Source organism: Triturus cristatus, chromosome 9, assembly GCF_964204655.1.
Source record: "Triturus cristatus chromosome 9, aTriCri1.1, whole genome shotgun sequence".
Classification (NCBI taxonomy): Eukaryota; Metazoa; Chordata; class Amphibia; order Caudata; family Salamandridae; genus Triturus; species Triturus cristatus.
The window spans coordinates 1,261,888,812-1,261,916,330 of record NC_140592.1 but is presented as its reverse complement, the minus strand read 5'-3'; the positions used below and the strand labels follow the sequence as shown (position 1 = coordinate 1,261,916,330).

The window sequence follows — 27,519 nt, the reverse complement described above, 5'->3', positions numbered from 1 at the left end:
GGTGGAGGCTTCGTCGACGGAAACTTCGTCAATTGGCTCGACGTCGACGTAATCGTCGACGGAGACTTCGTCGATGACTTCCTCTTCGACGATTCTTCCAGAACAGGCTTCTTAGTTGTGATAGAAATCCTAGTGGACACAATAGGCGAAGTAATGGCTGTCGTTGAGACAGTAGCAGTCGAAGATGGGGCAGAAGAAGTAACAGAAATCGTCGACGATGGAGTCAACGTGAGAGATTTAACCTGGCTTTTACTCACGGTTTTTGAAGTAGACAGCCTCTTAGATTTCTTGACCAAAGTAGAGGGTGGAGACAGTGTTGACCCAGAGGAAAGTGTAGGTGACCGCTGTGAAGGGTCAGATACATCATGGGAAGTTTTTATTTTTTATTTTTATTTTTTTTAATTTTATAAAAATTTTATTGTGCAGAGAAAAAGGGTACAAGCACGGGCCTACAACCTCCTGGGCCGGCCGCTAGTATGCAGAAATGATCAAGCAGTTCAAAAACAATGACTGGCCCGCAGGGGCTCCGCTAAATGACAGGAGATCAAGCTGCACACAAAGGAAGTCAGGATACACCCTTTTTACATAACTATCAACCAAAGTGAAGAAAAACGAAAAGCATGGCGAAAAACATTGAAAGGGCGTCTAACCATAGCAGAGGAACTCCACATAGGACCACCCTAGGGTGGTCAATAAAAGGGGGGTCTGAGAGGGAGGGGGGGGCCACGGGAAAACCAAATCTATACTCAGATGAACAGAGTAAGCAAGGAACCCTCAAGGATCAGGGGGACAAGGCAACCTCAGACGTATCCACCAGGGGGGGAGAACAGATAGTCCCTCGATACACATTCCACTGACCCCAGATTCTACCCCACGCCCCCGGTTTACCACGAGCCACATACACCGTCTTCTCCCTGAACATGCACCAGTCCATGTTCTCCTTCCATACGGACACGGTGGGAGGCCGTTGGGAACCCCAAAGCTGCGCAATATCGCTCTTTGCGATCATGTTCCCAAGGGCCGCCCACCGAGCCTGGGCCGCATTATAGTCATTGGGCTCCCACACATTCAGAACACATCGGCGCACCTCCGGCAGCAGAGCGACCCCAGTAACTCGTTTCATAACATCATGCACCTGGCGCCAATATTCCGCCACCTCGCGGCACTCCCAGAGGATGTGGAGAAAGGTGGCACTGAGCCCGCAGCCACGCTTACAGAGCCCGTCGTTAGAAAATCCCATCGAGACCAAACGGGGACCCGTCACATAGACACGATGGCAAATCTTAAGCTGGACCAGACGGAGACGGGCCGGGATGGCAACCTCCTTAGGGGATGACAGCGCAGACTGCCAGTCCTCGTCGTCCAACTCCACCCCATCTCCCGTCCATGCCTCCCGAAGACGCATCAAGAGATCAGCCCGATTATTTATTAGTTTTTTATAAATCAGGGAGATAGTACTGTCGGGGACGTGTCCGTCGAGTATACGGTCCTCGAGAGGCGAAGAAACAGGGACCGTGGTCCCCTCCCCAAAGACCGAGAGTAGGGCGTGCCGAACCTGGGCATAGCGGAAGAACTCCCTTTCACTAAGCTCGTACTCGCTCAGAAGCGCCATCATGGGAAGTTTTATGATGTTTTCTTCCCTTACTTGAAGAGATGTCATGGGATCTAGCTCTTTTACTAGAGGTTGTGGCAACCTCCTCAGCCAAGGAAGATTTAAGACATAAAAAGCAGTCTTGCCTCTCTATCCCTAAGAGTCTTAGTAGGGAGAGTAAGGCAGATCCTACAATCCTTCGCAACATGCTTAAGATAAAGACAGTAAATGCAGTCCTTATGCTGGCCATCAACATGGACCCTCTTCTTATCACAGGTCCTGCTGGGTTTAAAGAGAGCTCTCTTGTCAGACATCCTGAAGAGATGAAGTGTAGAACTGAGTAGGCCCTCAGGGAGACTCCCTTCCACACGAAGTGCGGTGAAAATCTGAGGAGAACTGACTGCTGAGAGTGTTCTAGAGGGTGCTTGTAGCTGATTGGTTGGAGCTAACTTTTGGTTCTTTTTACTATAATGATGTAGATAGGCTTCTAAGATTTAGGCCTCGGCGACGGAGAATGATTCAGGCATGTGAATCTATGAAAGATACCCTAAGACAGCCTAATTTCCCCTCCTGAGGCGACAAGCCGGGAGGTTCCTCCTTGCTCTCTTGCCTGGTTTACTTTTAACTATTTTGTTCGATTTGTTTAATTTTAACTTGTTCTTATTGCACTGCCTAATTTGCACTTGGAAGTGCACTGCTTAATCTGCACTTGGAAGCTTTTGGGGCTGGGCGCTTGGTGTTAAATCTCCCCCTGAGATTGTACCTCGTGTGCCTCACCTCCTTGTCCACTCGCTCTCGGGCAGCTCTCAGCTGAGTATTGACGCTGAGAGCTCGCTCACGGAGAGGCGATTTCGGCTTTGGCGGCTATATTGGGGGGGATTGTAGCACGCTCTTGTTTGCTATATAAGGGGATGACGTCTCCTCCGCGCAGCGGACGCGCCTTGCGGACGCGCTGGACTCACGCCGGAGTCATGCCAGAGTCCTGCCCGTCTGGGCCCGTCAGCGCTAAGGAAGCGCTAGGTGCCAGGGATGCTGCTCGGTTCCTAGTTCCTCTAGCTTGCCCCCGACTGTACTCCCTGAGTACCCTTAAATCCCTGAGACCCTCCCAGCTAGATTGCCATCACACATTCTCGCCTGACCAACTGAGGCATAATGTGATCTGTAATTGCCTCAAAGGGTCAATATCAGCTCTCCCGGAACCTGTCAACAATTTTCAATTGAATAAAGGGACGCAAGAGCCCCCACTCCCCTTGAAAGAATTAGGCTTCCTTATTAACACTCGCTCCCTGGTTAAAAATAATTTAGCGTTGAGGGACTTTGTGTCCCAAAAGAAACCCTCCTGGGTCTTCGTAACAGAAACGTGGGGCTCTGACTGTTCAGGCCCTGACCTGCTCAATGCCCTCCCTGATGGATATACCATGGTTAGACAGGACAGAAAGGGCCGTAAAGGGGGCGGAATTGGCATTATATACAAGATCTCCTTCTCCTGCCGTATGGAGTCTCTTCCCTCTCCCAATGATTCCTTTCAGGCTATATTTTTCTCCCTTAGTTCTTCCCCCTCAGAAAATTTCTCCGGGGTTCTCGTTTACAGACCTCCAGGCCCTAGATCTTCGTTTGGCTCTGACCTTTTGGATGTCATAGAGCCCTTTCTAAACAGGCCTTCCCTCACTATTCTTGGGGATTTTAATTTCCATTTGGAAAGCAATAACTCTAGCGAGACGCTATCTCTTGTGGAGTCACTGGCCCCCTTTAACCTACTTCAAAAGGTCTCATCTTCCACTCACATTGCCGGTCACACACTAGACGGAGTCTTTACGAATGACTCCAAGTTAGAGTTAGGGCCTCTTTTTCCCCTCTCTTGGTCTGATCACTTTGCGGTTTCCATGGAATTCACTCCCTGTGTCCTTTCAGTTCCCAGTGGAGTTATAGACTGCTGGGTGCAGAAGAGGAACCTCCGGGGCCTGACTGATCTTTCTTTGAGCCCCTTCATCGCCAAATTCAAGCCCCCCTCCTCACAGGACATTGATCTTTCAGCACAGGAGCTTGCAAGTACCATTGCAAATGCAGTGGACACCCTGGCCCCTTTTAAATCGGTGTATAGTGCCAGGAAACGTCCCTCAGCACCTTGGTACTCTGAATCCCTGAGAACTCAGAGGCAGGTATATAGGAGGCAGGAAAGGCTTTGGAGAGCTCGGCCAGATGCTGAAGGCCGGCTTAACCATAAAATCCTTCTTAAAAACTATAAAGCAGCGGTTTTAGCCGAAAAACAAACATACTTTTCCAGTCTTACATCCTCCCTTACTTCTTCTGGTGATTTGTTTAGAATCATGGAATCCTTATCCTCTATTCATCACCCTGATCCCATAGTCCCCTCACAAGCTCTCTGTGATCAGATTTCTTCTTTTTTCCATACCAAAATACTAAATATTTACACATCTCTCCAAGCGGACAATCTTACTCACCCTCTCTTTCCTGACCCTGTGATCATGCCCCCCCTAGTGAAACTCTTTCTAGCTTTCCACTGCTTTCTGCCTCTGACCTTGAGAGACTGCTGGACTCCCTTAGATCAGGCTCTCCCCTTGATCCCTGTCCGCTTAAAATCTTAAAAAACTGCAGGGCCACCTTAATTCCCCCTATACTGGTGGTTATGAACAGGGCTATCGCCAGTGGGACCTTTCCAGCACCCTGGAAAACCGCTATTGTGAAGCCCCTCTTAAAAAAGGCCACTTTGGACCCTGGCACTCTAAAGAATTTTCGTCCTATCTCCCTCCTCCCTGCTCCCGCCAAGATGTTAGAGGCTCACCTTAACTTTCATCTCAGCTCCTTTCTTGATAAAATCGGCCTGCTTGATCCATCTCAGCATGGTTTCAGAAAGGAGCACAGTACTGAGTCAGCTCTTACAGTAGTGGTCAATAACATCCGTGCTAAGGTCGATAGGGGTCAGACTACGCTTCTGATCCTGCTCGACCTTACAGCCGCATTTGACACCCTGTCTCCTACCATCTTGGCCTCCCGACTAGGTGAGATGGGGGTGGAGGGGCTGGCTCTCAGTCTCCTCACCTCCTTTCTCAATAATAGGGAGCAAAAGGGAAAGTTGGGCGACTTCCTCTCCACTGCCAAGCCATTGCACTGCGGGGTCCCCCAGGGCTCCTCTTTGAGCCCCACCCTTTTCAACATTTATGTGGCCCCTCTTGCCAGGATTGTTAGATCTTTTGGGTTGGAAGTTCTTTCCTATGCCGACGATACCCAAATTATGGTCTCCCTGTCACAATCAGTCGGTTCCACGGCCCTTAACTTTAAGAACTACATGGGAGCTGTGGCAGGTTGGATGACATCAAACCTTTTAAAGTTGAACGGGGAGAAGACAGAAATTCTTGTCTTTGGGGGAAACAAAGAGGTCTGGTCATCTGACTGGTGGCCGTCGGCTCTGGGAGTCTGCCCACAACCCTCCTCTGTTGCCCGTAATTTGGGAGTTCTATTTGATCCCTCTCTGGCTTTTGACAAGCAAGTGAACAGGACTGTCTTCACTTGCTGTGGGGTGCTGAGGGTGTTGAGAAAGCTCACTCATTACCTTTCTCCCGATGCTCGGAAACAAGTTTCGGTTGCCCTTTTGTCCTTGCGCCTGGACTATTGTAATGCCCTCTATCTTGGGATGAGCAACAACCTGGTTCATCGGCTGCAAGTTGTTCAGAACGCGGCAGCAAGGTTTGTTGTCAACGCCCCCAGACGCTCCTCTGGGACTGCCATCAGGAAACATCTTCACTGGCTCCCTGTTCATGCCAGGATCAAATTTAAAACCCTGATTATCATCTATCGGGCTCTTCATGACGCAGGGGCAGAGGGCATTAGGTCTTTGGTGTCGTATTACACCCCAGGTAGAGCCCTCCGTTCTTCCAGTTTGAAGTTGCTTACGGTCCCCCGTTTTGCCAAGGCAAGGTGGGGAGGCAGGGCTTTTTTTGCCCTCGCCCCTAGACTTTGGAACGAGCTCCCTCTTGATCTAAGGAATCAGGATTCCTTTCTTCTGTTTCGTCGAACGCTCAAAACTTTCCTTTTCGCTGAATACTACCCCTAAAGCTCTCTTTTCCCTTTAGTTTTGGCTGATTGTTGTTTCCATCATCTGCGCCTTGACGCCTCTGGGCAAAGTTGCGCATTATAAATCCCTGTTCAATCAATCAATCAATCCTTGCTTCGTCCCTTGTTTGCAAAAGGCCACAAACAACTGATCTGATTGGGGCTTGGGGTGGTCCTGTGTAGTGTACTCAGATTAGAAAGCCTTGCAGGACTGAATGAGTACAATGGCCCTTCAACCAGTTCTGGCTTTCAAGGCAGCGTGTTTTGTGAATGTGTGCTCTATACCCGAGTTCCACCATGTCAGTTATCCAGAACTGGCACCCCCTTGCCAGTGATGTTGTAGGGGCCTTGGCCCTGGTGGAATGAGTCCACACACCTTCTGAGGTTTCCTTCTTCTCCAGGACACAGCAGATTTTAACGCAGCAGACTAGCCACTTGATACAGCGCTCTTTTGCACTTTCTTGGTCCCACAGAACCCCACAAATAGCTCATCAGCTACATGATGGTCTTTGTTAAAATGTAGAAACTCAAAGCTCTCTTAGGGTCAAGCCAGAGGAGCCTCTCTTCTTTTGAAGGAACTGGCAGAGCTGAAAGTGTTGGCAGGTAATCAACAAAAGACTGTCTGGATTGTCAGAAACCTTGGTAAGTGTCTGCGTACAGGCTTGAATGATGTGAACATAAGGAATATTAGGACTAGATTTACATCTCCCAAGGCACGACAAATAGTCCTGGAGGGAACAGATATGTTAGACCCTTCGGAAAAAGCATCACAACTGGTTTAACAAGTGAGGGTGGGTACTGCAGCCATAAAATAGTGCAAAGTGCCATCAAGTAACCTTCAATTGTGCCACCTGCAAGTCGATGCTAGGTTAATGACAAAATAAATAAACAATACATCAGCGAGTTTGGCCTGCAAAGGGTCTAGAGGAAGAACCCCTCCCCAGGCCACAAAACTTTCCCAGTGCTCGGCATAGATGAACTTCATCAAAGGAGCCTGGCTGCAAGAATGACCACTTCAAGTGTTAAATCTGAAGATTTTAGCTGTCACTGCTCAATCTATACACAAGGAGGTGTAGGTTGTGGTGATTTGGATGCAGGAGTCTTCCCTGTTTCTGAGACATGAGGTCCTCCTGAAGGGTTAGTAGGGTTGGAGGTTAAAGATCAGGCGCTCTGGGGAGGGAGGTCGTCTTTGGTGAGCCCGAATGCAAGATGGACGCCACCCTGTGAGGCTCTGCAGGATGGAAGGGCGATCCTTCATTAATCCGGGAGATTGAGCAGACATCGCTGCCCACAAATGAGGGTAAATGCCCCGTCACTACTGAGACACAGACTGGTTAACTCCAGAGGCAGTGTGAACCGACATTCTGGGGAGAAGTGAGCGGCAGTGCCTGTATGCAAAATGGCGGCCCTGTGAAAAGCCAAATGCCGGGCCACAGGAGAAAAGAGCAGCGGGAGCCCTCAGGTGTGTGTAACGTAAGCCGCTGCCCACCCCACCCCCCCGTTGGTAGTTTCTCACCAGGAGGCCTGCGAGGACAAGCAATGCATAAGAGTAGATCGTGGCGGTGGAGGCAGCAGCGGCAGAAACTTGCAGGAAGCACCGGGAAGGGCGACGGCTAGTGTGGCAGCAGGGGGACTGTTGGGAGAACGGCGAACACTGTGCTGCTGCCCCCTGGCCAGATTGCGTACAATCAAGAAGCCGTACAGTCTGCGAGCAGCTTGCGGCTGCACGCAGGCTTCCGGGGAGTGAAGTGCAGTGGAGAGGCGAAGAGGCCGGGAGTGGTGTGGCCCAGGCCACAGCGGCCTGACTGGAGTGATGGGCCCGCCGCCTTAAGTGTGTACATATTAGAGGCGGCCTGGCTGGGGCCGCGGCGGGCCCTGTGGAAGGCCACAACTACAGGCGCGACAAGGTAACATCAGGTGAGGAGCATGGCGGCGGAGACCTGACAGGGAACAGCACAACACCCCCCCACCGTGAAGACAGGATGGCGAAAACATGAATAGGAGAGGAGCTGGTAGGGGTGCCGGTCTCCCTGCTCCGAGCCCGAAGGTCCTTTGCAGGTGCCTGCCCACCTGCCTGAATGGTGGAGAGACCTTAGGGGGGAGGACACAAAGCACCTGGGGTGGTGGGGAGGGGTCTGCATTGTCCAGTGGCGAGGAGCTTGAAAGCTAAGTGGACTCTGACAAGCGGGAACTGGCAAGGGGGACAGTGAGAGCGCCCTAAGGCACACAGAGGCGTGGGAATACATTTGCCCTGGTATGTCACACTGCTGCTGCACCCCCTGAAGATCACTGTCTCTGTGGAGGCTTGGAAGAGCAGAAAGGTGCTGATGCAAAAGGTACCAGCCTGTTGGCGCTAGGTGAATGGAGGCAGCTGTCCCCCATCCCCTGCTGAGAGAGGCACCGGGACCAGGGTTGACAATACTCCTGCCACTGGATTGAAAACTATGCGGGCAGGTGCGAGAGCAGTGGGGAAGTCACAGAGCCAAGGAGATTGTGGGAGAGTCGCACCTGTGGGTTCAGGTAACCACTAGAGGAAAGCAGCTGAGACCAATAACTGCTGGACAACTGCAACAAACCCCTCGGTGCACGTTGAGGAGACGGGCGGACATGAGGAGGATGGACACCCGTCAATCTAAGCTGGCCTTCGAGCAACGCAAACCTCCCAGCAGCAGTAGCTCATTGGAGGATGAACAGCTGGAGTCAAACATTCCATTTTACTATACGGTTTGGCCCCCTTATAGGGGCCCATGTATTTTCTTATGCTACTTGCCTATTTCTGAAATAATTCTTGTGTGTATCTAATATCTCCGGGCAAGAGATATACTAAGTTAGTGTCTAATGTGTTAATAAATACAAAGTATTTTTTATAATCACAGGGTGTGGTTCTTTATGTGTAAGCTTACTGACTGACCATATGGTAAATGCACCCGCTTTACACCCTCCTTAATAAGCCTTAGCTGCTCTGCACGGCTACCCCTTGAGAGCTTTGGTTATCAGGGACCTAAAGACTATCACAAAGGTTTGCCTGGACTCAGTGCACAGTGCCTCACCATAGGTGGACACTCTATACTGAGCCAGCCTCCTTCAGTTGTCATTGACAAATTCACCTAACTATAATGTTACTTTAACCTTTCATTTTTCAGTGAATTTCTAGGTTTTTATTTTTCTTAAAAACAGATCTTTAATACTGTTTCTTAAGTTATTAAACAACGAATGTAATAACACAAGCTCCACTGTTCTTATGAACCTCATTGTGTATATATTTTAGCCTAATGAGATTTTTAAATGGTGATATTGCTATTTCTAGATAGAAACACTGTGGTGAGTGTTAGCAAAGGTGTGCCAAAATGAATGTTACTTTATAAACCGTTAGGGAAGCAGAGTTCATGCCATGTTCTAATTTAATTATGAAAATACAAAAATAGACTGCTTGATGGTGTGTAATTTTTCAGGAGAAAGGAATAACAAGATACTGATGCACTAGATGTGAATATGTGATTGTGAGTGAAAAATGTAGTAAAGCATAGACAATATAGTGATGTATCACTTATCAATTATAGATCAGCATGTAACATATCTGTTTTGGTATTTTGTCCTTTTTTAGGAGGAGAATGGATACTTGTCTCTGAGGAAATAATCTGTTTAGATAAGCAGAAAAAAAGAGCCTTGTTAACACAAGCAGGATTATTTTACTGATAAGCAACAACTACCTCTTGAAGCACAGTGTTTTCAGGTTGGAAGGATGTGGAGGTGCCTGAAGGACAGGTTACTTACCTTTGGTAACGACTTTATCTGGTAGAGACATGATCTAGCCGCAGATTCCTTACCTTTGAATTTCCTAGGCATCAGACTGGATCCGGAAGATTTTTCTTCGAACAATACCCCTGCATGCCAGAAGGCACTGCATGGCGTTATCTACAGCACCGTTGTGACGTCCACATCACCTATATAGACACTTCCTCAGCGCGCTGATGTCAGCTACTTTTCACGACTTTCCACGCCAGAAGCACGGAGACATAAAATGCACTGACATTGGTGTGTTTCTGAATAACTAGGGCCCTGAAAGGGATCAACCCTGACCTAGAAACCTGTCCGCAGTAAGGGAAGAATGGGTGGGTCGGTAAGGAATCTGCAGCTAGATCATGACTACCAGATAAGGTGTTACCAAAGGTAACTAACTTGTCCATCTGATAGAGACATCTAGTCATAGATTGCTTACCTTTGAATACATACCCATGCAATACCGAACCCGGAGGAGGGACTGCAAGCAAGTTTAGACCAGGAAATCCTGCAGGACAGAGCGGCCAAAAAGGCCGCCCCTGCTGACTTGACTCTCCAGGCAGTAGTGCTTGGTAAACATGTGCAGGGATGCCCACGTTGGTGCCTGAAAAATGTTGAGGACTGGAACTCCACATTGCAGTGCTGTGGTAGCAGCCTTAGCTCTGGTGGAATGAGCCCTTAAGCCTTCAGGATGCTGCTTTTTGACCAGATTGTAGCAAATTTTGATGCAAAAGAAGACCCATTGCGATAGTCCTCTTCTGCACCGCACAACCTTTCTTCGTTCCAATGAACCCCACAAAGATTTGGCCGTCCACCCAGAACTCTTTAGTGCGGTCAAGTTAGAATGACAATGCTCATTTTAGGTCCAGATTGTGAAATTACTCCTCTTCTTTGGAGGAATGGGGTTATCACTTTCGGGAGGAAAGTGGCCCTAGTGAGTAGCATCAATTTATCAGGAAATATTGTCAGGTAAGGAGGCTTGAACGATAAAGCCTGCAATTTACTCACCCTCCTGGCAGAAGTGATTGCCACTAAAAAGGCTGTTTTGATGGCAAGCAGCCAGAGAGGGCAGTTGTGCAGAGGTTCGAATGGAGCAAACAACAGGAAGGTAAGAGCCAAATTAAGGTCAACTGAGGCATAATGAAATGTGGAAAGTGGGAACATATGTACACGGCCTTTTTTTTTACAACAAACTTTATTGGCATTTATAAGGACACCGGGGAGCTCGTCCCCATACACGGTACCAATATGGATAGAAGAACAGTGAGAATTGGCATCCTTGTTCAACCCCCCCCTGGTCTGCAAAACATCAGACCCCCAAAGCCCCCCCCCCGCCCGCACATCACACCAGTCCATAGTCCAACACAAATATGCAACATTTCCTCAGTACACGGCCTTTTGAGGGATCTATTTACAATAGGAGATTTAAATAAGGAGGGCTGGTGTGGCAGCCTCAGGAAGCCAGACAGGGCCGAAAGGTACACTTGATAGTGCCTAGTGCAGAGATTTGCTGGGTAAGGTTCAAAATAAAAACCAAAACTTGAGACACGGAAGCAGAAAGAAGATCAATAGACCTTTCTATACAATATTTTACAAATTTGTTCCACCGCAGGTGTTCAACTCGGTGGCGGGCCACCTGGCTGCCAAAATAACACTGCAAACTGCAGCCGCTCAATCTCCACATGAGGAGGCACAGAGTTCACAGGTTTGGGTGGAGGAACCTCCCCTGCTGCTGCGACAGAAGATCCTCCCTTAGGGGCAGCCTGATTGAAGGATCAATGCTCGATTGGAGAAGCTTGGGATACCAGACTCTCCGTGCCTAGTCTGGAGCCTCAACAATGACTTGGGCTCGGTCGCTCCTGATCTTGAGCAATCTGGACAGGAGTGGTATGGGTGGAAAGGCACAACAAAAGCCTGAACTCCACTTGAGACAGAAAGTCTCAGAGTGAGAACCGCCTTGAAAACTCCAGCGAGCAAAACTGCTGACACTGCACATTCTCAGCGGAGACTTTGCGCTACCTACGGATGGAGATGCCATTTGTGAGCCACTAGGCATTGCTGCCAGAGTTTGTCTGCCTAGGCGTTCAAAGAACCTGTCAGGTGTTGAACCACCAGGGATATGCCCTGCTGTTCCAGCCATGTCAAGAGAAGCAGAACCTCTAGACAAAGCCCGCCCTGTCTGTTGCAGTACCACATGACGGTGGTGTTGTCCTTGAACACTTGAACCAGATTTCCCTTGACTGAAGGAAGAATTGCTTTCAATGGCAAATAAATCACTCTGAGCTCCAGCAAGTTGATGTGGAGTCCGCATTCTGCCAGAGACCAGAGTCCTCTGATCTGATGGCTGCTCCATCTCAGGAGTGACGCGTCTGGTTGGTGAAGGGAGAGGGGTCTGATTCTGACCCAATTATGGTTCGTCAGTCGCTGCTGCAGGTCCTGTGCAGTTCGCTCCGAGATCTGGACTATGTCGGAGAGATTCCCCTAATGCTGCGCTCACTGGAACTTCAAGTGCTACTGCATAGCCTGCATATGCCATCTGGCATGTGTCACTCACAGGATACAGGAGGCTATGAGGCCCAGCAGCCTAATAGTCATTTTCAACGAAACCCAGGATAGAGGGTGAAACATAGGTATCAAAGCCTGAATATCCTGGACTCGCCGTTCAGGAGGATAGGCCCGAAACTGCACTGTGTCCAGAACAGCTCAGATGAAACTGTGCGTCTGAGAGGGAGTCAGGTGTGACTTTGGGACATTGATAATAAACCGCAGTGAATGCAGAAGGTACGACAGTCTGGAGGTGGGAGACAACAGCCTGGGGTGAGCTCACCTTCAACAGCCAGTTGTCGAGATAGGGGAAGACTGGCACACCTGATCTGCGCAGATGAGCTGCGACCACTGCCATCATCTCGGAGAACACCTGAGGGGCCCTGGTAAGGCCAAAGGGCAGCACAGAGAATTGAAAATACTTGTGGCCTACCATAAACCGCAGGCAGGAAGGGAATTATGAAAATAAGCCTCCTGCATGTCTAACACTACCATCCAGTCTCCTGGGTCCAGTGCAGACAAGACTTGAGCCAGAGTGAGCATCCTGAACTTTTCCTTTTTGAGGAAGTAGTTGAGGGCTCGCAGATCCAGGACAGGGCAAATACCCTTGTTCTTTTTCGGGACCAGAAAGTAGCAGGGAATAATGACAACAGCCTACTTCTGGCGCCAGAACCCCCTCTATGACTTTCTTAGCCAAGAGAGTCATGGCTTTCTTCTCAAGCAAAGTCAGGTGATCCTCTGTTAGCCAGTCGTAAGTTGTAGGCATAAAGGGAGTGATAGTCTTGAAGGAGAGGGAGTAGTCCATTTGGACTATTTTAAGAACCCACCTGTCCGAAGTGATGTTCTGTGAGTGGTGGAGGTGATGGTTGAGCCTGCCACCAACTGACCGCCCATGATCTGGAAGTACCAGACTAGAAAGGTTTGGAGGCTGAGGTTGCAGGAAGGGTGGGGGTCTGACCTGACCTCTGGCCGCCCGACCCACAGGGTCGGAACAAGCCGCGCAGAGGCTGCTGAACATTGCGCAGTCTTGTGGCTGGGGAATGGCTGGTGCAACTGAAAGCCCCTTCCGTAGCCAAAAAAGGCAGATGGGGTACATGTGGCCACTGAGAGACCCATGGACTTGGTCGAAGCTGGCGAATCCTTAAAGCGCTCTAGCGTCATGTCAGCCTTGTCTGAAGAGAGGTGTGCCATCAAAGGGCATGTCCATGAGAGAGTCCTGGACATCCCCGAAATACCAGAAGTCCTCAACAAGGCATGGCATCGAACAGTCACTCCCAGACGGCTCGTTGGCAAGCCTGAGGTATCGACGGACAGAGCGGTGCCTCCTTCTCCGAGCAGTCAGCCGGGCGAGGTGAGGCAGTTCTCCCACATAAGGCTGGGAAAGGAGACATTGTTCTTGCACTCAAACACGAGACTGTATGTCTGGTAGGGTGGCTATTGCCACTATCTTATCCAATGTTCACATTTTGATTGAATGTTTTTTGCTTTTCACAAAATCACGTGTTTTTGGAGCAGTAGCATCTTAGAATATATTTTTTGGTCCTGAAGAAAGCCGGGTCGATCCGACCATTTCGGCTGAAACATGTCGACCACACCATAACTGAGCCAGAGATTAGTCTATATATTGGTTTGAAAAGACTATAGGCTCTTTTAGATATGAAACTTGGTCAATTCCTAATAAACAAATTTTTTGACCAAGTATTCATTTTTAACCTCACATCACACATGAGCACTGCACATTCCTTGAGTCCCCAGGTCTGAGGTATAAAACCTGGCAGGAGTGTTCTTTTTCAGGAATCACTGGCCTGTGCACCTAGCAGAGCCCCTGGCGATCCGCGATTGTGGGCTCAGACCGTGATCGCTTAGAGTTCCAAATGACGATGCTCCGCCAGTAAGGGTGGGCTGATGGACTCTCACCTCCTGTTAGGTGGTGTCCCGACTACCTGTAGGATCTCATGCACTTTCTCTTAGCATTTATTGGTTGACCATTCTGTTCTCCACGGACTTCACACCTTCTGTTGGTTATTTATCGAACAGTCACCGTCAATGAAATCACTCTGCACTCCAGCCACAAGGAATGGCAACCTTTGCTGCATCTCTCTCATCTGATACTGCTTGGGCGAGGATGGCCCATACCTCCTCCGGGACCTGTGGCAGCACTTGCGCAACCGTTTCCCACGGGGAATAAGCATGCGGTGTTCACCAACTGTAATGCAAGGCTGGTGGAAGAAAATTTTTTCTTACCCCAACTGTCCAGGCTCTTGGATTCCCTGTCTGGGGTGCTGAAGGGAAAGTGTAGTGGGAGGTAGAGGCTTGGACCATCAAGCTCTTTGGGTAGGTTGGTGAGGAAATTTGGGTCAACCAGTGCAGGGCTATGGTGGTGGGCAATTGCCCTATTCACAGCAGCCCCTGGGCCGGGCTTGGACGAGGTTCCCAGTAGGACATCAGCTAAGGCCTTGTTGAAGGGCAGCAAGGGTTCCCAGGAGGAGACACCAGCCTGCAGGACCTCTGTCAAGATATTAGTTTTGACTGCCACGAAGGGAGCTGAAGGTCCAGGACCCCAGCTGCCCTTCGCACCACCAGAGCATATGATGCTTGCTCCCTCCTCCATAGTCAAAGTGGGGGCAGAGAGCAGGACAGAATCTGGAAAGGTATCCGGACGGCTGGCATCCCCCTATTCGGCATACCAATCAATTTCTTAGGAAGGCTGGTCTTTTTAAAGGGTCCAGTGACCCATAGCAATCTTCATCCATTCCTAGCCTTTCAGAATGCGGATGAGGAAACGACCTAGGACCTAAGGGTTCTGTCTGCGCTGGTATCAGCGCCAGTATCGCTCCCGGCCGTCTGGAATTAGAATGGGGGTTGCGCCTCCGGCGTCTGGAGACTTGATGTCGGGCCGGCATGACCAGCATCGGGCCGGATCCATGGGGGGTGGGGGTCATCTGTGCCAGAGCCCCCGGCGCCTAACCTGATGGAGACCCCTCTGAGCCTCTGGGGCCCGAAGGCACGCGGTAGGGTCAGGCCGCCCAAATATGAGGCACATGGCGTCGTGAGATTCTTTAAGCTGGGCGGGGTTGCTCCAGCTCCCAGAACAGTGGGGAAGCGCGGAGCAGACCCAGGTTCAGAAGAACGAGTCCTAGAACGCTGAGACACCTTCTTAGCGTCGGACGACGGATGGGGAGAAGTCAAAGCACGCTTCAACTTCATGTGCTTTTTGACGGACTGGCTTGATGACTTCAAGTGGGAGGACGAAGACTTTGGACTCCCAGAGAAGGGCCCTGACCTTCCTCTCGACCAGGACCGTGAATGAGACCTCCGAGGAGAACGATGTGGTGCCAAATGCCAGGCCTAAGGCAACTTTACGGACCGCTCCCTCAAAGCTTTCAGAGCCGTGGCCCGGCAGTCGGAGCATGACTTCAAGTCGTGATCATGCTCCAGGCACCAGAGGCAAACTAGGTGTAGGGCCGTCACTGACATGGCACGATAACAGGCGCCGCCCAATTTGAAACCAGAAGTCTTCTTAGACATCATGGAAAACCTACACACCAAAAAAGGATTCGACAAAACGTTGAAAAAACCCTGTCAAAAAGTGAGAGGGCAGCTCTCTTCACGGATCTGCAGTGGCTGGCGCGGAAAGAACTGATGTCAGCGCGCTGGGATGGTGTCTATATAGGTGATGCGGACTTCACAACAGCGCAGACGATGCCGACGATGTCACACTGAGCCAACCGTTTCCATCTACCGGGGCCCAGGGGTACTGCTCAAAGAAAAATCTTCCGGATACAGTCTGATGCTTGGAAAATTCAAAGGTACGGAATCTGCGGCTATATGTCTCCATCTGATCAGTTGTGCAGTTCATCAGAACTAGCTAACACTGCACAAGCTCGACTTTGTGAACTGTAATTTATAGATGTGCTGCTTTGCTGAAACTTTATAGCGACCTGGCCTGCTATGATATAGAGGGAAAGTAAAGACTTTGGCAAGCTAGGGTAGAAAAAGAGTGGAAAAGAAGTGCTACCGACATAACTCCATTTTATACTCTACTATGGACATTCATCACTATGAAGAGAGTAATGCACAGAGAGAATAGTCTCTACCCAGTCTACTGTGAACAGGACAGTGTGTTTCCATACCATAGTCTCTACAGTTGTTTTGGAAGACAGACTTCTTAGCATAGAGGTAAATTTGGTATTCAGTCAAAATACTGAGTTGGAAATGTCGACTCACACTAATATCTAGTTTTAAATATCGTGACATAAATATTGACAGCAAGAATGTCGTGGTCATGAATATCGACTTTGAGTCATGAGTGTCATGAGTGATTTAATATGAGGTCATAAGCAGTGCATTGTGGGAGCGTATGTTATAGTTAGCTTAGGTAACTATAACTGCTGAATTTCACTGGTTTTGTACGACTGAAATCTGAGCCTAACTATAGCATCCCTGTATAAACTTTGGGATTTTTCAGCCCAAAAAAAAATATATATAAAAAGATATATATATGTATGTTTTTGGGGTACTACATACATTAATGAGGTTAAACATACACATATATTATATTGAATATGTGCACCGGTGTTCCCCATGCATGGGCGAGACTATTTATTGCTTATGACTATTGATGAGTATCCCCTGGAAGAGAAACATTTTTTGCAAACCCTACTACAGACACCGCTCACCCTGGTAATATGTGTTAGCGGACAGGTCACTCCCTTCCCAGACACCACTGCATATCCATGTTTGTCTAGGGAGCGCTGTCAGCAGAGAGGCTACTCCTTGGCAACACCATACTGCACATTCATGTTGTTCTGGAGATAGGTGTTAGTGGAGAACAATAACTCATGGCCTCAGTTAACTATAATTCGTTCTCTTGCTGTGCACTACTAATTACTGCAGATTTTACATTACTCAAGACATGTTCTGTGACATCACTGATGATACCACTGTAACAAATGCAATGAAATTATTGTTAAGAAAACTGTGCATGGCGGGGGCGGGAGTTATAGTTACTTTAGGGCACGAGTTATTGGTGACTTTCAGTGGTTACTCAGTTACATTATGTTGTCACTGAAATTCTCACCTAACTATAATGTTACTTTAAACTTTGTTTTTTTCAGTGAAAATATATATTTTGGCAATAACAATAATTTAGAGCTGCATGACGAATCTCCACAAACGTTTATCAAAAAGTGCTGCTTTTTGACTCTTTGCACATGCAAGGTTTTGGGGTGATCTGTCAATTTAATTTCCTGGATTCAAGTAAATGAAAATCGTGAAAAGGACAAACTACTGATACAACTCTCTTCATATATGTATATACATATATACGTGTGTATGAGTGAGTGCGAGGGAAGAAATTCAGAGGGGTAGCAGTCAGTCCTCTGTAGTTCAGGAACTATGCCAAACTTTGGGGATTCAACAACATTTTTACTGTGCTTACCAGTCAGAATCCTCAGGGATAGTGTAACACAGCAAACAAACTTTAAAAAATTGGTTGTTTAAGATATGTGAAGAACATTGATTTAACTGGCCTAACACTGTACCCTTAGCACTCATGTCAACTACACTGTACCCTTAGCACTCATGTCAATTGGGGCCGACCCCAGTCAAAGGACTAAGCCGAGTCCACGTGAAATTGTACTGGACAGATGTGATTTGCATTTATTTTATTATATGACTCAAGAAAATTGCAACAACTGATTTGGAGTCTCAACTGCATCCATTCTCAGGTTCAAGGGCCTCTTTTATTTACGTATTTCATATACATTAGGACATTGTTGATATGTATTACCAATCCCTGCATGTTTCTCCGATATACTATGCTACTGTCCAATCCCAATTGTTTCTTTTCATTCTCCCCAGAGTGTGACTTTCCCAAATTCTTGCCAGTTTTAGCATTGTAGGATATGGAACTTGGTTAGTTGATTATAGTGGCGTGGCATGAGTGAGCGCAATGGATGTGCATTGGACTCCGGTCTAGGAAAGAATGATCCCCTGCGAATGAGATTATGGAAATTATCCCATGATTGAATGGTGGGTCCTAACATGGACATTGTGATAACATCCCATACCGATCTGGTTATAGGGAGCAACTTGGTGGTACGCATCAGCTTTGAGAGATCAGAGTTTACGAGAATGGATTTTGAGTGTTGCAGCACTAACACTCGATAGGAACCCATGTACGAATAAATGATTCCACCCTTTTTCTGTGTCTTCCCCTACTGATTATCGAGTGTGAGTTACATAGGGGAACCCTTTGCTCGGAAGTAACAGATTCCAAGGATATCCAACCCAGGAACAGCGGGTATCACATTTTTGGGATCCGAAGGGTCCTTAGGAATGCCAGTGTGACCCAACACTGTGGGCACTTATCAAACGGCAGAAACATGTCGACACTTTGACAGTAAAGAGGGGTGAAGGAACGTTTTTAGACTTAGCTGGTGGGCCCAGGAATACATTGTTGAGAGGGGGACACCACCAAGCTAGTTTTAACCTTCACTGCACTTTTCTTTCGATCATCCCAATCAAAATATATATATATTTTTATGTTTGTATTGTCTTCCCCTCCCTTTGCTCCACCCCAGGCGTTGGTCAGTGCAGGGGTGTACTGAAGAAAGCCCAATGATGAAGCATGTCACAGTTTTGTGAGTGAGGGCAGTATTTTCTCACAGAGCACTGCCACCTATGGGCCGCTTTACAGATGTCAGCTACAGGGATGTTACCTAAGAAGACCATAGATGCCCCTATTTTGTGAGTGGAATGCGCTCTAGTGGGTATAAAGTTATTTTAGCTATTGCGTAGCAAGTTTGAAGAGCCCATTCTGCTACTGAATCAGGTTGAGGAAAGAACACAGGTAACTCAACTGATTGATTAATATGGAAATCTGAAATCACTTGCGGAAGGAATCTTGGATTGGTGCAAAGCTACCCTATCTTTATGGAGTTGAAAGAAGGGTTCTTCTAAGGCTAATGCCTGTAGCTCACCAACTCTCCTTAATGAAGTGATTGCAATAAGGAATGCAAACTTGTGTTGTGGTTCCAAGGGTAGACTGATAAGTCTTTTAAGTACAACATTAAGATTCCACACTGGTGCAGGGGGAATTCTTGGCGGTATAACTCTCTTTAAACCCGCCATAAAGGCTTTAATGACAGGAATTTTGAACAAAGACAAATGTTGTCTGTTTTGCAAAAACGCAGGTACTGCTGCACGGTGCAACCGAATAGATAGCTAACCCACATTGCTGTAAGTGCACAAGGTAACAAACAATGTTCTGAACAGAAGCATCTAGAGGTAGAATTTTGTTGTTATTACAGTAGACAACAAATCATTTCCATTTTGCTGCATAGGAAGCTCTGGTAGTAGGTTTTCTGGCAAACTTCAGAATAGTCACACAGTCTGGTGGCAAATTTTAATATCCAAACTCTATGACTTCAGGAGCCAAATCGCTGAGTTGACCTCCTTGAGATTTTGATGCTTGATTTCTCCTTGGTTCTGCGTGAGGAGACTGGAGGTGAGATGTAGCTTTTGATGTGGAACTACTGAAAGCTCTAACAGGGTGGTGTACCACGGTTGACGGGCCCCTGTGGGAGCTACCAAAATCAGTGGGAGTGATGTTTGCCTGAGTTTTTGAACCACAAATGGAAGGAGTGGGAGAGGCGGAAAACCGTAGGCAAATATTCCTGACCAATTCATCCATAGGGCATTGCCTTTGGATGGAGAGTGTAGGAACCTGGAGGCAAAGTTTGGGCATTGTGCGTTGTCTGCTGTGGCGAACAGATCTATTTCCGGATATCCCCATTGTTCTAAGTATGGAAGGAAAACTTGGGGATGAAGTTCCCACTTGTGTATTTGCGGTCTCTTTCTGCTGAGAAGATCGGCAATTCGATTGTTCACTCCTGGGAGATGTTCTGCCAGAAGGTGAATATTGTGATGGATTGCCCATTTCCAAATTGTCTAAGACAGTCGTGACGGTTGGAGAGAGTGTGTCCTACCCTGGTTTTGTACATAGAACATCGCGGTCATGTGGTCCGTACGGACTTGGACAACTTTGCAAGTGCTAGAAGCTCTAGATGGTTGATGTGGATACGTTTGTGTTTGTCATCCCAGAGAACCTGAATTGTGTAATGATGGCGAAGTGAACCCCAAACCATGAGAGATGAGATTGCTGTTAGCACGACTTGTGGAACAGGGTCGATGAAAGGCCACCCTTTTGATAAATTTTGTGTGTTCCGCCATTGCAGAGAGCGATGGGTGCGGCTGTCCACCAACAATAGATCTGTTTATTGACCCTGTGACTGATTCCACTGACATGCTAAGCATTCTTGTAGTGGACGCATGTGTAGTCTTGCATGAGGTACTATTGCAATGCATGATACCATCATTCCCAATAGCGGCATGAAAGTCCTGGCTGGCAAGGTTTGGTTGATTTGGAACGGCAGCAATAGAGTTTGGATATTGGAAATTCTGGGTCTATTGGGGAAGGCTAAAGCCATGTGAGTGCTGAGTGGCTCCTAGATAGGATTGTATCTCTGAAGACTGTAGGTGAGACATTTGAATGTTGACCGTGAAACCCAATTGGTGGAGAAGGTGTAGCGTGTTCTAGACACATTTGGCGTGTGCTAGCTTTGATGAGCCAGTCGTCTAGGGACAGGAAAACATGAATTTGCTGTCTTCTGAGATGAGCTGCCACAACTGCTAGACATTGTGTGAATACTCTGGGTGCGGTAGTCACTCCGAATGGAAGTATTTTGAACTGATAGTGTTCGCCTGCTATCACAAATCTGAGGTATTTGCGATGAGCTGGATGAATGGGAATGTGAAAATATGCGTCTTTTAAGTCCAGTGTGGACATAAAATGGCCTTGCTGTAGAAGTGTAAGGACTTGTTGAAGCATTACCATGTGGAAATGTTCTGCCAGTATGTACAGGTTTAACTTTGAGATCCAAATTGGACTTAATGATCTGTCCGTTTTGGGGATTAGAAAATAAAGAGAGTAAACTCCTTAACCTTGGTAGTGTAATGGAACTGGTTCTATGGCTCCCTTTTCTAAGAGAGATTGCACCTCTTTTTTGAGTAACTCTAAGTGGTCTGACGACAGTTTGTGAACGTGAGGTGGATTGTTTGGTGGATTGGTAGTGAGGTCCAGGCAACAACCATGTTGGATAAGGTCGAGCAGCCATTTGACGGTTGTTATAGATTGCCAAATGGGGAGAAACTGTTGAAGTCTTCCCCCGACAGGTGTTAAATGATCTGGGGAAAGTGTGGGTAAGTCACTGCTTGTTAGGGGAAGGGGTGTTACGCGGTGTGGAGCCTTTACCCCTACCTTTGGAATTGTTTCTTCTATAGCCTCCACAATAAAAACCTCTAGAGGGAAAGGATTGATCTGCTATGTGACAGTGACTTTACAGCATAGCGCTTCCTAGCGCTTCTGCTTAAACTTCTACAGTTTCTAAGCGTTGATGATGCGAGTAGTACCGCATCTATTGCAAATATTAAAACATCCATTAGCAAGAGTTATTATCGCCCTCTCTTCCGGACCAAATTGCTAACTTCTAATTAGGGGCTATTTTTGGTGAGAACTCAGGCCCTGCAGACGAAGTTGTGTAATTATGGGCGGGAATTGAAACTCATAAAGGATTCCAGGAGTTTTCCTAAAAAAGCTACGTGCATTAATACTGCCTCACTCACGACGGCAGTTTTGCAAGCAAATCTGTAAAGGATGTACAACTACCATGCAAAAATGTCTTGCCTGAATCAATCATAGCTTTAAAAAAAGTTTCACTTCACCTACACCGTCACCAATTTTGGAGGTATTCCTTTACCATTTCCACTATGGGAATGGATTTACTCCTGCTGTCGACAGAAGTAAATCTGTAACAATCTCCAAAATGAGAATGGGCTGACAAAACAATTGTGAAAACCCCAATACAAAAGCGTAGCAGGACATTCTAGCAACGTGACAATCAAAGAATATCTTATAGGGCATTTATTCACGCGAAAATACATGTGTGAGAAAATCTTTTCAAAAGTGGAAACCCATGATTTTTTTAATGATAAAAAGATGCTGTGCGCATGCACATAGGCGATTCCTCCACGCTACCTAAACGTGCACATGCTAATTGGCCTGACACTGTGTGTTGTGATTTGCTAAGAATACCACGGTGGGGCATGCACGACTCACGAAGACAGTTACACATGTACATTGAACTTACATCAGCAAGTGGATTGATTTGCGAGCAAGGGAGTAGACAGAGAATTAAAACACCCCTCACTTTTAACCAAAGCTCTTATGCCATGATGCAAGTCACTGTGACCCTCCCCATAGGAGGTCTCTTGTCTCTTCCACCCAAGCATCTATCCTTTCATCCTTCCAGCTACCCACTAATATCCACCATTTCACCTTTACATTCTGTCATCCATTCATTCTTTCATCTATCAGTCAGTCTTTCACCATTCTGTCTGCCCACCCACCCATCTCCAAACCTCCCCATCCATCTCCAAACCTATCCATCAAACCCATCCACCCTTTCAACCCTCCATCCACCCTTTCACTCATTCATCCATCCTTCCACCCCATCCATCCACCCATCCAACCTTTCACTCATACATCCCCTTTCACTAATTCATTCACCCACCCTTCACTCAGCCTTCCATCCTTTCACTCTTCCATTCCTCCATCCACCCTTTCACTCATTCACCCATCCTTTCATTCATCCATCCATCCTTACCCGTATCAATCCATTTACCCTTTCACTCATCCATCCATTCTTTCACTCACTCATCCATCCATGCTTTGACCATATGTCAATCCATTCACCCTCCCTTTCATTTGCCCATCCATTCTTTCACCCATGAATTCATCCTCCCTTTCACCCAACCATCGACTTTCACTGAGCCCTTCTTACAGCCATCCTTTCACTCATCCATCTTTACAAAAATCCATCACCCATCCATCCATCCTTTCACTCATCCACCCTTTAACTCTGTCCATACATCCACCCATTCACTCAATCCATCCATCCTCCCTTTCACTCATCTATGGACTCTTTCACTCATCCATTCTAACAGCCATCCTTTTACTCATCGCTCTTTACTCCAATCCCTTCACTCATCCATCCATCCTTTCACTCTGTCCATACATCCACCCATTCACGCTATCCATCAATCCATCCATCTGCCCATCTTCACCTTGACTCATCCATCCATCTTTCAACTCATCCATTCTCACATTCATCCACTTTCATGCAGTCCATCCATCCATCTATCCTCCCATTTACTGATCCATCCATTCCATCACTCATCGATCAGTCTTTCCACTCATCTACCCTTCTACTCCATTTATCCATCCACCAGTTCATCTAGCTATCCATCCTCTCTTTCACTCATCCATCCATCCTTTAATTCATTCATCCCTCCATTCGCTCATTCGCCCACCCTGTCACGCAACATATCCATCCATCCTCCTTCACTCATTCATCCATTCTTTCCCTCACCTAGCCATAAATCCATCCTTTCACTCATTCATCCATCTTATTTTTAAAAGTTTCATACAGCGCGAACATTACCCTGGTGGGTATCAGAGCACTTTATATATTGAGAAACCCATAGGTAGATAATTGTGTGAGAACAGCAATGATATAACAGCCGGTAAAAAATGACAACAAAATGACATAAAAGAGGCAGGCAATGGGACAATACAATTGCCAAGTAGGTCATCAATCAGCGGTACGTGATAGGACACAAAAGGACAAAAGTTTCTAGCTCAGCACGGAGTTCATCAGTGTAGTTTTCACTTCCCTTTTGAAGACAAGTGTAGAAGGAATCAGTCTAGTTTCCGGAGGAAGGGAGTTACAGATTCTCGGGGCAATACCTGAGAATGTACGATTGTAGAAATCCATCCATCTCCCATCTACGCTTTCACTCACCCTAATCCACCCTTTCACTCACACATTCATCCATCCCTTCAATATGCCACCCACGCACCCTCCCTTTGGTTCACGCTAATTATGAGCCTTTGTCTGCCGAGTTGCAGAAAGAGGAGGCCCATCAAGAACCCCCGCTGTTGCTGCTAAAGAGGGGGATTCACAACACCCCACTTTGCAAATGTGAATTCACACTCTGTATTTACGAAATGTGAACGTCAACTTATAAATCTGTGTACATTAGATGGGTCTAAATCTGCTACAATGGATAGCAAGTGAATGTTCCCCGTTGGGGGTGCCCCGGAAAGTCTATGTATACCCACAAACTTGTCAGTTTGTTGGCATTCACATTTTTAGGTCTCGCGCCCAGCGTTGCACTGCGCAGCAGTGCTCACGCAGCGAGAGTCCTTTTGTCCGGGGTTCAGAAATGGACCCTGGTATCGTACACGCTCGTGCGTGTTTTTTGTTTTGTCTTCTATTATTGGGCTTTTAGTGGCTGTATTTTTTAGACAGAGCACGCAATAGGCCAAAGGCGGGCGCATCGCTCCGCCCATGGCCTATTGGTGTCTGTTACACGCACTAAAGCCTATCTGGTTTCAATTATCGGGCGCGATAATGGAAAGCATATGGCTGTCTGTTGCGCGCGCGCACCATTGGCGGCTGTCTCTGCTTCCAAAAGCGTTTGCTTTCGGTTTCGCGATCGCTTTACTTGTGGCTTTGCTTTCAGTTTTGCGATCACTTTACTTGTGACTTTGCGGCTGCAATACAGTTTGTTGCTTAATTGGGAGGAATGCATGGCTAATCTTTACGCGGTTACAAGGTAAAATAAATGAAGGCGTTTACAAGGCAAAGTAAATGAAAATTTGCGGCAAATATTTACTTCGTTACAAGGTAAAATAAATGAAGGCGGTTACAATGTAAAGAAAATGAAAAATGCGCTGCAAATATTTACGCGGTTACAAGGTAAACAATGCGTGCCTAATAATTGCACTATACTTCTCTTTTTCTAATGTCGCATCAGGCTTACTGAAATAATTGACTGTATCTGCTTAGCTACAAAACAAGTACTCGTTGGGGCTAAGTCATACTTTCTGACTGGACTGAAAACGTGTGATTTTGGATAGAGTTCTTTCTCTTTCCGTTACCAGATTCTCTTAATCTAAAATGGCGCTTGCTTACAAATAGAGTTATAGACATATAGACAGAAATACACAGAGCTAGACCTAGGTACAGGAAAACCGACGTACACACATATAGAAAAGGAGATTAACAATCAAAGAGATATACAGAAACAGAGGCACATACACAAAGCTAGAAACTGAGACAGATAGACAAAGAGGAACAGAGGCAGAGGTAATGAGAGAAACTTATAAATACTAAAAGGCACATATAGAGTTTGATACATACACGCAACTACAGTGTACACATAGGTAGACACACATAGCGGAGCATGACGGGCACAGAGGAGCATATACAAAGACAGAGACACACAGATAGACTGAGAGAGAGATAGAAACGCACAAACTAAGAGAAAGATGAATACACTATGAGAGAAGAAACAGACAGTAAAACAAACACATCTTGTGGCTTTGCTTTCAGTTTTGCGATCACTTTACTTGTGGCTTTGCGACTGCAATACAGTTTGTTGCTTAATTGGGAGGAATGCGTGGCTAATCTTTACACGGTTACAAGGTAAAATAGCGGTTACAAGGCAAAGTAAATGAAAATGCGCGGTAAATATTTACTTCATTACAAGGTAAAATAAATGAAGGCGGTTACAAGGTAAAAAAAATTAAAATGCGCGGCAAATATTACGCGGTTACAAGGTAAACAATGCGTGCTTAATATTTGCACTATACTTCCCTTTTTCTAATGTCGCGTCAGGCTTACTGAAATAATTGACTGTATCTGCTTAGCTACAAAACAAGGACTCGTTGGGGCTAAGTCATACTTTCTGACTGGACTGAAAACGTGTGATTTTGGATAGAGTTCTTTCCGTTACCCGATTCCTTTAAGTTGTGTGTGGTTGTGTGGGTGGCTGTGTGTGTGTGTGCGCGGTTGTGTGTGTGTTTGTATGTGTGTGTGTGTGGTTTTATGTGTGGTTGTGTGTGTGGGTGTATGTGTGGTTGTGTGTGTGGTTGTGGTGGTTATGTGTGCGGTTGTGGTGGTTGTGTGTGTGGTTGTGTGTTGTGTTTGTGATTGTGTGAATACACATCACATAATTACACTGTATTCAATACAACATAAATACACTCCACATACCACTCAGTACTACATAATTGCACGTTACATAATTACTCTCTACTTAATGCAAGATAAATACACTCCACACAATACCACGCTGTGCCACATAATAACACAACACATAATTACACTGTACTCAATGCAACATAAATACACACCATTCACGCAAGTTTGTGCTATATAAAAATAACAAAAAAAAACAATTGCAATGCAATAGGTCTCACATTACTGAATCTTTGAGCTGCTATTGGTGTTGCATTATTATTAGCAATGCCAACAGCTCAAGAGACCTATTGTATGGAAAATGCTTGTTCATCTTTTCTAAGGATTGGTCGACTACAGGACCAAACAGGTGTTCTTTGTCAAAGGGGGTGTTTAAAATGGACTGTTGAACTTCAGACTTAAACCCCGAGATCCTAAGCCATGCATGCATGCCTTCTGAGGAGAATGCTGCAGTGTCGGCTGAGTCTAAAGCACATCTGATTGAGGAATTCGAGATGTATTTTCCCTTTTCAACTAACTGCTGTACCTTAGTTTTGTGTTCGTCTGGGAGATATTGGCGCAGTTGCTCCATCTTATCCCAGTGTGCCCTGTTGTATCTAGCTACTAGGCACTGTGTGTTTGTGATGCACAAGTGTTTAGCGGCTAGAACAGCCAGTCGTTTTCTTGAGGCATCTATACGTTTCGACTCCTTTTTTAGGGGAGGTGCATCTTCAGAGGTTTGTGAGTTAGCTCTTTTGCGAGCATTGGACACTACTAGGGAGTCAAGAGGTAATTGTCCTTTTATAAACATAGGATCTGATGATGAGGGTTTATGTTTTTTGTCTACTCTTGGAGTTAAAATACGTGCCCGGACAGGGTCTTTAAAGATATCGCCTGCATGACTCATTATGGTGTGCGTTCCATTGGCAGAAGTCTGGACCGACACGGCTAGGCCCGACGGCCGCCCACAAGGTTTCCGATCGAAAATGGAGAATTTGTGGAGCTAATCGATACGTAGAGAACAGGGAAACGCGTACAGAAACAATACCATTGAGGGTAAAGTGGATTCCACACCGAGCGGAACCCAAAGAACAGATTTGAACCAGAGCGCAGCAATACATGTCCCAACCCGATGGCAGAAAAAAACTATCTAACAGTGGAGTCGATGCCCATGCACACTATCACTGAAAGGAGGAGTCATCGTACCTTGTGACTGAAAAGACTTCTTCGATAAAAAACAACTGGCAAACATCCAGACCCCACACTAGTTGGCAGGAGTATGCAAAGCATGTGTATCTACAGCACACATGCCTCGAACATAATGTGTCTTTAGTCTCACTAGCACCATAAATGTCTGATATATAACCTATCCACTACTGGTTGGGT

The 27,519-nt window shown here is 46.8% G+C and overlaps 1 protein-coding gene across 1 annotated transcript in view; it reads right to left on the bottom strand.

Annotated features, from left to right (window-relative positions):
- COCH (cochlin) overlaps positions 1 to 27,519 on the bottom strand; it is a 578,282-nt gene that overhangs the window by 40,993 nt on the left and 509,770 nt on the right. The window lies entirely within an intron of this gene.